Raw genomic sequence first — 12582 nt, 5'->3', positions numbered from 1 at the left:
GATCAAGTCACTACCTTCGAGTCACGAGTCATTTCGAGTCATTGCACATTTTGACTCGAGTCAAGTCAAGTCAATCGATTTTCGAAGGTGACTCGAGTCAAGTCAAGTCACTCGATTTTTGGAGGTGACTCGAGTCAAGTCGAGTCACTCGATTTTTGGAGTTGACTCGAGTCAAGTCGAGTCAAGTCAAGTCAAGTCACGAGTCAAGTCACAATTCAAGTCAAGTTGCCTTTTCGAAGTATGAGGTATGATTACGTCATTGCATTTTGCTAGCTGTCTGAAATACTGATTGCGTCGTCATTGATTTTGAACAGATGAACGAATATAGGGTTGAATAAACACGCGAGAAGGCATTGTACCGCTCACATATACGTAAAACTGCTAATTGCATAGCCTCAGTTTATAATTACCAGCCGAAATAGAGAATAGAGAAACGAATTGATAAGATGCAATACATTACCCATTTACAAACTGATATGATACAATTCGAGCCTGCGCCAATGGCTGAGGACTATATAAACTATATTCGAAGTCAATTATTAAAACAAGAGGCTTGGTTAAGGTAAGAAAAGAGAACAGAAATAGACATTTTGCTATTAAATTACTTTACTATACTAGTTTACGACAACGTAAGCTGTAAGCTTCGATAACTTCGTTTGCGGTCAATTTATTTGTGAGATAACAATGGAGGCTCAGTAAAACGCACGATCATTGAATGATTGGTCGCTCTCACGGGTTACACCAGCGTTTCACGAACAATCCGAAGATAAGCAAGATACAGTGATTTTTATCAACACCTATTACTTGATGACTTGAAATTGACTCGTGAATTTTGCTCCGAGTCACGAGTCAATCCACTTTTCTGATACGACGAGTCAAGTCAAGTCAAGTCAATTTAGCAAAGTGACTCGAGTCAAGTCAAGTCATACGAAAAAGGTGACTCGAGTCTGACTCGAGTCAAGTCATGACTCGAGTCATCCCAACACTGCGTCACATGACGTCACGAGGTTCACGTTCGCGTTCACACAGAACCTTTCAAAAAGGTTCGCGTTCACACGAACCTGAACCTTTCAGAGGTTCACACCATCCCTATTACAGGTTGACGCACAGGTTAATGAGCAATATGGTACGATGTTACCTCAAGTGTAATAATGTACAGCGCTTGATTGTGATGTCATAAACAAATATTTCTCCTATTCATTTAGCCGTCGGCAACAGACCAATGGTTCCGTTTGGTTTTGGAAAGTATGCAGTTAACAAACATGTGTCCAGCAAGTCATTTGTCTTTTAATGATTTTTGAGGAAACCGCCGTGATAGCTCAGACTTCTTGAATCGGTACTTCCTACCCGACGTTAATAAATACCGCAATGCACAAAAATGAAGTGACGTTTGCCAGCCAGGGTCGAAACAACTTCCATGTTGAAATCGAAACCCTTTCGTTTTAAAATGCCGATTTTATGTCCAATATTTCGCCAGACATTTGCAATTTAGTATTTTGTTATTTGTGATGCAAATTAGCGACAATAGACTGTGTATAGCGGCATACGGTCTGAGGTTACTGACGTCTCTTGCAGCTAATGTGCTACTATCGACTGTGTGTGGCGTGGGGCAGGCCTGATACGCAGTAGGCTGGTGCGCCTGCTATCATCGCTGATCTGAATTACCGCTTCTGCAGCAGTAGCTTTACCTACTCTCTCCCCAATACTGTTACATTTAGGTTGATTATCTTTCGTAATGTCATGCTGTTTTTGGGCTGACACGAAATAAATTCCAATTTGCGTGGCGGGCGGCCTAACTAGCTGCGAATAGACTCTATGACCAAATACTATTTTATTCAAATCCAAATTTTTGACGGCAATAACTCCGCTTCTACTAGTTGGAATTGAACCAAATTTGAATAACATCGTTTTTATAGACAACCTAATACTTTCATGGGGTGAACAGAATAATTTGAAATTTTTCGTTATTTATTTTTCTATAATAAATAGAAACTTTCTTCTCCCGTAGCAATGTGGCTACTGGTTGGAATTGAACCAAATTTGGTGTGTAGGCTTAAGTTAGGTAACCTAGGTAACCTAACAATTTTATCAAGTAGCCAGTACGATTTGAGAAAAAAGTCATTTTTGAAGACCCCTAATGAACATGGGTGTACGAGTTTTGAGCAAACGTTAAAAGGGTGTACCACGTCGAAAAAGGTTGAAGAGCACTGTCATAACATACAGTCACTAAAATTTGACGTAGTAAGCAAGTATAGTTGGAAATCTCGGCAGACTGGGTCCGCGGGCCACATTATCATGTAAGACGGAAAATTCTCCGCGGGCCGGACAAAATCCCTTCGCGGGCCGGATCTGGCTCGCGGGCCGTATGTTGGCCGCCTCTGAGCTACACCTATGACTCGACTTGACTCAAGTCATTTTCTCAAAATACGGAAATGACTCGACTCGAGCCTATATGTGTAATGACTCGACTTGGACTCGAGTCATTGCACATGACTCGAACCAAGTCATATGACTCGACACTCAGACGGCCAAGACTGACATTTCATTGCAATTTCGAAGAATAGTAAATTAGTCATCCTATTGTTACTGATACTTGAAAATGCACTATTTCAACCCGGACGTACTCCGGAGCTGATAGCTGCGCACTATTTCCACTCAGACTTGCTCCGGATCTGATAGCTGCGCGCTATTTCAACCTGGACGCGCTCCGATGCTGATAGCTGCGCACTATTTCAACCTGGACGTGCTCCGGATCTGATAGCTGCGCGCTATTTCAACCTGGACGCGCTCCGATGCTGATAGCTGCGCACTATTTCAACCTGGACGTGCTCCGGATCTGATAGCTGCGCACTATTTCAACCTGGACATGCTCCGGATCTGATAGCTGCGCACTATTTCAACTCAGACTTGCTCCGGATCTGATAGCTGCGCACTATTTCAACCCGGGCGTGCTCCGGAGCTGATAGCTGCGCACTATTTCAACCTGGACATGCTCCGGATCTGATAGCTGCGCACTATTTCAACTCAGACTTGCTCCGGATCTGATAGCTGCGCACTATTTCAACTCAGACGTGCTCCGGATCTGATAGCTGCGCACTATTTCAACCCAGACAAGCTCCAGCGCTGATAGCTGCGCCCTAGACGATACGTGACCTTTAAATGACCTGTATGTCTGCGATTTTTGGTGATAGCTGAGTATATCCACAGTAGTGATAGTGATAGCTACGCACTATTTCAACCCGGACGTACTCCGGAGCTGATAGCTGCGCACTATTTCCACTCAGACTTGCTCCGGATGTGATAGCTGCGCACTATTTCAACCTGGACGTGCTCCGGATCTGATAGCTGCGCACTATTTCAACCAGGAAGTGCTCCGAATCTGATAGCTGCGCACTATTTTCACTCAGACTTGCTCCGGATCTGATAGCTGCGCACTATTTCAACTCAGACGTGCTGCGGATCTGATAGCTGCGCACTATTTCAACCAACACAAGCTCCAGCGCTGACAGCTGCGCCCTAGACGATACGTGACCTTTAAATGACCTGTATGTCTGCGATTTTTGGTGATAGCTGCGATAGCTGTGATAGCTGAGTATATCCACAAGTGATAGCTGCGATAGCTGCGGGAGCTGCGATAGCTGAGTATATCCACGGGGCCTCCGACACTGCGTTTCGCGCAGAATGGTCATTTGTGATTTTGGTAGTCAGCTTTCGATTGATACCCGTTTTACCAAATTTAATGCTCGGCAAGCTGGTCAAAAATGACCGTCAAATTGCCTGTAGCCAAATGGAAATTGTGACGTGATACAATTTCACTGAGCCGTGAGATTTGCTGGTGTCGACACCATATAGGACCATAGTGTTCTAAGGTGGTGTAGACACTAGCGATCGTTCCGCTTCGGCAGTTTGGGAGGCTGTCGCCAAGATGCATTCTCTGCCGCTTGAGCATAGGGAAAAGTTGCGTTCTAATCAGATGTAGGAAGTTAATTGGTTAGCGCGGTATGTTTTCTGTGCGTCATTCGTGATGATGAGATATCAATTTATAAATTAAGATGTCGAATTTTGCTGCCGGTAAGGTTTTTCAGGCAGTGTAAGCGGCATGTTATCGTGTTACCTTGCAACTGGAGTAACCTGTCCTAGCTTCCTTGTTAATGTTATCATTATCATGCTTATGTACGCCAACATGTCTTTTGTATCATATCAGGCAAGTGATATATCCGACGATTCTATAATTTGTCAAAATGTGACCTGTGGCTGGTACCAAGAATACTGTCCGTACAGTGAGAGCTGAGAGACAAAAGAATCGCAAAAGTTGGAGGAATTTGTTGAAGAGCTACTGCGGTGAAAGATGTGTGTCAGTTAAAAGAATTCAGCCTTATATCTTCTATGACATTAATCACTTACATGAGGAAGTGGAATAATTCGCGCAACAGAATCATCAGAAACTTCGTCTTTTTGTGCGAGAGACTTATTCGGGAGATGGATTTTGTGAGCTGAGGCCATGCACATTTTCTCACGGTATGTTGGAAGCTTTTTTGGAACCTGTGGCCCTAATGAGAAATTTTATGCGGCCGTCGACCAGTAACTCAATTAGTACTATGCGCTGGAGGCTGTAAACATGTGTATTTGGCGTCCATTACTGAGATGCCTTGGGATGCGGCCGTAGGCTACATAAGTAATCGAAATAAGGCCGTGAATAGCAAAACGGTTGCTCCCCCTGCTTTTAATAGATAATGTTGGGAAAATTTGTCGCAAAATTCTGACATCCTAGAAGTGGAATTCAAAGAGAGATGAATAGAGCTAATGCAAAATACAGTTACCGCAGCACTTAAAGTACTGTATGCAGAGGTGGACAAAGCAGTCAGCCCTGCTACTCAAGTAGAAATAGAGATGACGGTGTAAATATCTACTCGACTGCAGACGATTACCCCTGACGAGAGTGCCCGCTGAAAATATTTGAGTTCATTTCAATACCGGCATGATGTAACAGGTACCGGGTAGATTCCTCGAAAATCTACTCAGTTACCTTGATACGGCTATATCGCGTGGTTCTGAAGAAAATTTGTAAATGTGATGCAAACTTTTCCCAAATCAAATTTATACTTTTCGAAATCCATATTGTGAAAAGGACTTTTGACTGAAAACTGTTCCATGTAGAACTGGAAGTCTTCCAAGACATAGCCACCTGAATAAATAATAGTGCAGATAGGCAAAACGTTTACTTATGTAGCCTACTGTGAAAATGTAGAAATACTTCCTGACCAACACCAACTAAATGTGATGACTAGGGCGATTTATTTACCTTAAAAACATAAGATTTTGACATAAAAAATCATAATTTTCACATTTTTTGACCCTAAAAATCTTGATTTTGACCAAGTTTGACCTAGCGTATGCAAATTGTAACACTCCTCTTCATTTCTGGTCGGAACTCTCGGTCCTTACAAAGTAGTTTGGCCTGAAACATAACTTTTTTGCCTCAAAAACTGACAAATTTTTACATGAAAAAACTTCATTTTAACGAAAACTGGCCTATGAAAAATTCCAACAGTTACATTACGCATTATGGTACAAATAATTCATTACGCATTATGTTAGAAATATTTAAAAAAAATTGTAGTTCAACGGAAGATACTTTCCTACATTCACGGGTAGAAAGAGTCTGTCTGTCCCCTTGCCAAATAGCTTGCCAAGAGTGGAGTAAACGTTCAACAGCAGTAGTTTTTGGCTGACAGCACTGAAGTTGTGCGTACACTGCTGGTAACAAACCGTGTTGCTTCATTCTGGCAATGGTGTCTACATCACAATTTTCATCATGCGCTTCTTGATATTAGAACCATGCAATTCCCACGCAGTCTTGCCTCAGTTGAGATATTGCGGTACGTTGAGCATAACACCATGTTTCATTTGAATGTTTATAATTCACAGTGAGCAGACAATCGGCCATCTACAACAGTAAGCCCATGCTACAAGTTGCCAAATGTCAAATGATAAGTTCACAGACAGTGCAAAATCTAAGGTACAAACGAAATGCAGGTTTCAAAAAACTTTTAACTTTCTTGACACTGTTTGACCTAACGCTACAACTTTTTTTAAATGTCAAAAAATTCGACCTAGTTATGAGCTTTTACCGAAGCGCCAAAAATATGATGGTTAGCCAGCAGAGACCAAAGGTAGTTTTGGTATGGTTGCTCGCTTACATCTCATTCATTTTAGAAATTCCTCAATCTTCTGCCGGTGTCAACTGATATCTGCATATGAGAGAGAGAGAGAGAGAGTCTTTATTTTCATCCAACCAAAATACATAACACACGGCAGTGATGGTGGTACAGAAAATATGCTTGCACAGTATTCGGTATTAGATAGGAATGATCGATAAGACCGTGAAGGTCATCTAGTCTGATCACACCAGCATCAAACAGGTACACTTGACTCTAAGCAGTCTGGCTGTAAAAAAGGTTACAGTAGTTAAAAAAATAAAATAGAAGACAAATTAAACGATGGTAGCAAATGATCAATGAAGCAATGTCTGGGCGAGGTAGGGCAACAGTGTTAGTGTAACGACAAGAGGTGATCAAGTAGGGCTTTTTTGAATCTATTATAAGGCGTATCTTTGTCATCCAACAGTCGGTTCTTGTGAAATATATGTGTCGAAGATAACTTGCATAGTAATCAGATAGAGATGTTTGAGTTACAATTTATACTTCCTGCTTGAGTACACTATAGCACTTGTACTTGAATAATTGTTTCTGCATAAATGGCATAGGCTACGTAACTACATTCACGCATTTATATAGCATAAATCTTTTGTCCAAAACCGTGCAGAACAGAGCATTAATTTTTGTGAGATTAGTTCAAAAAAGTATTGCACTGCACTTTGATCATTATGATTGTATCATACAATTTATATATATGCTTATTGAAATTTCCTCATACAACTTGGAACTCTGAGTATGCCTCTGGTCTCAACTATTTTGTCTACTGGTCTCAACTATTTTGTCTACTCGTTGCAATATCTCTTGAATATGTTTAATAAAGCCAATATGAACCCTGACTGGTGTTTGAGCCAACGCCACCACAATATAGTGCAGGTAACTATAAGTGGTTCTAGTTGGAAGCTTATAACTTGGCAGTCTTGTTCATATGACTATGAAAAATGTCAAAAAGATCTACCGCTGCGATTAGAGATCCCCTCAAGTGAAGCGAATGAAGGCATTTACTACATATATGCTGAAATATATTTTTGCAAATCCATTTACCATGAGGAATTACCAAGGTAACAACATGCAATATAATCTCTGCATTCAAGCCATGATAGTAGCCTTTCAAATTGCATCTGAGCTCACTGGTGAAGATAGTGATATCTATCTTGCAGTTCCCTTCTTGAAATCCTCACTCACTATCCAATAAAGTTTATTCAAAACCTGATTGGTGATTCCATAAAAGTGATTTGAGCTTTCACGTTTTAGTTGACAGTTCAAACTAGCCATGAATGAGCTGTTTTCAGATGCGGATACGGATACTGTGCAAATCCCTTGAGTGCAAATGTAGAAGATTGCCACATCCATTCGTCTGTATTTCCGTGAGTCTTTCATTAATTCCAATGGGCATTGATAATTGGAATTGCTTTAGAGATTAGAAGTAGAGAATGATGAGGATCATCATTATATTCATCAGTATCTTTAAAATATTACGAATGCTTCAAGGTATAGCTTGCTTTGCTCTTGCTGAGTAAAAAGCCACAGTTTTGTGCCAGACCATAGTCATGCATCCACATTTTGACATTTTGTAGTCCAAACGATTTCCATACAATGTGTTAAGAAACCCTGACTTCAAAACAAATTTGTCGTCATTTACTTCCGGCATAGATATTTCTCCACGATTAATGCATCTGCAAAATGTCTTCATCAAGCATCAGTAATTCAGGGGTAATGGGCCGTTCTGTTGGTCGAATCCATTCATTTCCTCCCATAAGCGATTAATGGCATGGAATTCTTGTAACCGATACGCATCTTGCAACACAGCTTCTAGCTCTTCAATAAATTCCTTGAACTTTGCAATTCTCTGAGGTGTCTGACTCTACGAATAGGATTCTTGGTGCCAGTCACAGCTCGCATTTTGAAAATTTATAGAATCGTCGGATATATCACTTGCCTGATATAATACAAAAGACATGTTGGCGTACATATAGCATGATAACGATAACATTAACAAGGAAGCTAGGACAGGTTACTCCAGTTGCAATGTAACACGATAACATGCCGCTTGCACTGCCTGAAAAACCTTACCGGCAGCAAAATTTGACATCCTAATTTATAAATTGATATCTCATCATCAAGAATAGCGCACAGAAAACTTACCGTGCTAACCAATTAACTTCCTACATCTGATTAGGACGCAACTTTTCCCTATGCTCAAGTGACAGAGAATGCATCTTGGCGACAGCTTCCCAAACTGACGAAGCGGAACGATCGCTAGTGTCTACACCACCTTAGAACACTATGATAGGACTATAGATAACTAACCTACGGATAGATGGGCAACACGTGATTCACGGTCGAGAGCCCAGATGCCGTCAGATTTGTTGTCGCTTCATAGCATGAAGCGGCAGGTTATTGGCCAGATTGATGTTTGGTGCAGATAGGATATAGGGCAATCACAACAGGTTATTTAGTGATACAGTACACAGGCACTGGCGCGGCTATCATTGCATTAATATCAGGAGGATATTTCATGAGCAAAATAAGTCATGATATTCACTCCATTATTAATTGGTTTCAATATTGACTTCGGCTGAGATTTCCTTGAACTATTTTGGTTTGTATAATCATTAGAGCGGCCATTTTTTGACATGTCAAAATTTGTCAAAATCGTAGTGGTAAAAAGTTGCCTATTTCTGAGCCAAAAACGTTTTTCGATGCTAAACTACTTCGTTAGGACAGCTATAGTTCCTACCAGAAATGAAGATAAGAAGTTGGCTACAATTTTAACATTATGTGGTCAAAAAAACGCCCTAATAATCAGAGATAGGTTTTAGTATGTATTGCTAAATAAAGAGAATATGTTTTCATAATCCAGGCATAATTATTATGGAATAATTATATTTCGAATACTGACTGAGGATATCATGTGTGCGTAGGGCTTGGCACAATGATTCTCGAATCTGAACATAATATGATTGCGGTGGAGGATGCATCAACGAGTCACAACTGGAGCTATTTCACTTCGAAGTCAGCTGTCATAAAATAATCCAGTTTTTGGGCAACATAGTCTTCTTGCTTTGCATGTTGATACTGCCTAGCCATGCAAAGATTCCTCCTATGTAAAAAAGAGGTAAACCAACACTATGGCTGAAACCTTGACGTTGGTGTGTTGGCTTTTGTCCAATATCAGCTGGCAGTCCACTTCGCAATGGTGACATATCAAACTGACACATATATCCTCAGTATTTATTATTTTCAATATTTAATATTATCTTATATATATTATTCAATCGACTTTCGCTTGGGTATTGGGGATGCATCGTAGGGCTTTGCCGATCTTTTCATTGCCTTTGATTGGGTGACATGATGGATGTCGTACGCTAGCTGTGGAATATCCGGATTTGTCCGTCTTCTCCCCATTTGTCTCTGCAATCACAATCCCAGTCAATAATCTAACGCCTTATTACGTTTAAGTATCTTACTAAATTTCCAAAAAATGCCTCTAGCACATCTTGCGTGAACGTTCCAAGGGCCAACTTGGGCATTTCTTCGATGAGACGATCGCATAGACCCACCATATTCCGTGACGTGAAAATTAGGCCCAGGTTATTGCTGGGACAAAGAAGATTCCATTAGATGGACTCTTTACTGATCCAAATCCGTAGGCTCCTGAAAGGCCAATTTTTCTATGCTCCGATCCTCACCATCTCCTCAAGGTAGCTTTACCTGATAATTTTAGATCATATTATATTGTAGTACGGTGAGCACTACCAGAGGTGGTCAAAGTAGTCAAGAAAGCTACTCAAGTAGAAGTACAAGTAGCGATGAAAAAATCTACTCAAGTATGAGTAGAAGTACTTCTTCCATAAGCAACCTAAAACTACTTGGAGTAGAATTAGAATTGACTGACTTTAAAGCTACTCAAGTAAGTAGTTTTGAAAACTATCGTAATTCGTTCACATGGACTGCCAAAAGCTATGAGGAAGGAGTAAAGAGCTTGATTCATATTGATGCATCCCAGGCGGGGTCAATTTTTGACAGAATAGGCAGTCGTCCATATCATGGGATGTAAATGATAGTATTGATATGGAATGTGCTACTAATTCTTTGTTTACTTGAACACCCCGTTTTAGAGAATATCATGGCATGGTGCCCTCCCCCATATTATAAGGCGCCTAGTTTAGTCAATGAGCATTGGTGACAAGTTGTGTCGGATACGGCTTCAACACTTTGCGCGATTAGTAAACGGTAATTAAAAATATGGCAGTTCATTTTCAATTCCCACCGTGCCAGGTAGCCCGAGTTTCAAGTCAGTGAGTAGCGGGTTGATGACTCGAGTCCGACTTGATTTCAATTCGGTTCAACCTACTTTTTCCAACTCTGCTAAAGTGATATAAAATGGCTCGGATTCATAATATTGTAATTTTCCTCAGTCCTAACATTTTCTGGCCCTATTTTCCAAGTATCAAGACTGATAGACGAAATACCAATAATGTGGTGAATTTACGATTCTTCAAAGTTACAATGAATTGTCTTTCTTGGCCGTCCTAGTCTCGAGTCATGAATAATGACTCGAATACAAGTCGAGTCAATACACAAATTGACTTGAGTCAGGTCATTTTAAACGTTTAAAAAATGACTCGAGTCAAGTTGAGTGACTATAGTTATTACAACCCTGTACAGCACTTCCGTTGTTACACGAATTCTTAGCTTATCACTTGCAGGTACGCTGATATTTTTTGTTAATTTGAATAGATCATAAGATTTCAGTTGCAGTTTTGTAGCTTTGTGATGATAACATGTGGTTTGTAGTTGATGCTTGTCTCTGTTGATCAAGCTTATAATATATAAAGTATTGCTGCAAATGTAATCCTGACATTCTTCTTTACTACATTATTAGTCAGAATGCCTACACACCAAAAGGATTAAAATATGTAATGATATAGTTCTCATTGAAAAGTTCACATAAGTAATCCATCCTTATGCCGGGTCAGAGTCTTCAAATCCCTTGTTTTTAAATCACAGATGTGATATTGAGCTTTCAAGTTTGCAAGATAAATCTTTGCCACTTACAAAGAATAACTCCTATGGAACCAAATCATATGTGCCTGGTGTAGTTATCCAAATTATATTTTTCAACCATGCACAGCTGCTATACCGCCAGACTGTTTGAAGATTTCATTTATAGAAATGATGGTATGTAGCTAAATAATCTATGCACGACTCACTTTATATTCCTGCTTTTTATATTTCATATTTTAGTAAGCCCTGCCCCAAGCTATTTAATATGCTTAATGAAGCATTAATCAATCATACATGTCAAGAATGTGTATAAAATATATAACCAAAAATACCTTTGGACACATGGAAAATACCTGAATATAGTTTTCTTGCTATAAGGCAGCTTAGATCCTTGAAATCACTAGTGGCATTGCTTTTATTGGACAGTGCTCATTCTTAGCTTTCATATGACACCTTACTCAATAAATTTGAAGTATACCCTTTTTCACAATTCAGCCTGGAAAAATTCATCACGCATGACTGATTTTACTTCTGCCCCACATTTAGCCCCCCTTTTAACCCCAAGCGGATAGGTTATTATCATATTAAAAATATTCAAAATGAGTGTTAGGCTATGTACTTTCTGAAAATGTACTCCATTCAAAGCCACAGAAAAAGACTAATTTACATTAAAATTCTAAAGTTCATGTTCCAAAAATCATACCTTTTCACGGTTGACTGGGCACAAAAAGTGGTCTTTTTCAAATCCCCATAAATTCTAAACCGCTGAATCGATTTCCGCAAAATAACTTTTGTTCAGTTTGAAATATGTCTACGTTGCTGGGGAATTGCATTTGATGTTTATTTTGAAACACGTGGTTATCTGCATCAGTTGATTTGGGCTGGAATTACCCAATTATCAAGGTGAAATACACTAAGAAAAAGTTGATCAAGTCCCTGCATTAATTCGATTTTTAGTACGCATTGTATCAATATTTTTAAAAAGTTTATTTAGACTCTCGCGGGCCGCACAGAACGGTGTTGTGGGCAGCATGCGGCCCGCGGGCCGTAGTTTGCCCACCCCTGCGTTAGATTATTGACTGGGATTGTAATTGCAGAGACAAATGGGGAGAAGACGGACAAATCCGGATATTTCACAGCTAGCGTACGACATCCATCATGTCACCCAATCAAAGGCAATGAAAAGATCGGCAAAGCCCTACGATGCATCCCCAATACCCAAGCGAAAGTCGATTGAATAATATACATAATATAATATTAAATATTGAAAATAATAAATACTGAGGATATATGTGTCAGTTTGATATGTCACCATTGCGAAGTGGACTGCCAGCTGATATTGGACAAAAGCCAACAC

General features: G+C 40.0%; 1 long non-coding RNA gene across 1 annotated transcript; it reads right to left on the bottom strand.

Annotated features, from left to right (window-relative positions):
- Positions 1-9428: 9428 nt before the first annotated feature.
- LOC145455951 (uncharacterized) lies at positions 9429-10441 on the bottom strand. The gene is made up of 2 exons (XR_013920466.1): positions 9686-10441; positions 9429-9629 (listed from the first exon to the last, which is right to left on the bottom strand). It is a non-coding gene; the product is annotated as an uncharacterized LOC145455951 (long non-coding RNA).
- Between the last annotated feature and the right edge of the window lie 2141 nt (positions 10442-12582).

This window comes from Botryllus schlosseri, chromosome 14, assembly GCF_051294905.1.
Source record: "Botryllus schlosseri isolate E-star chromosome 14, Bs_hap1, whole genome shotgun sequence".
Lineage (NCBI taxonomy): Eukaryota > Metazoa > Chordata > Ascidiacea > Stolidobranchia > Styelidae > Botryllus > Botryllus schlosseri.
This window is presented reverse-complemented; position numbering and strand designations above follow the sequence as displayed.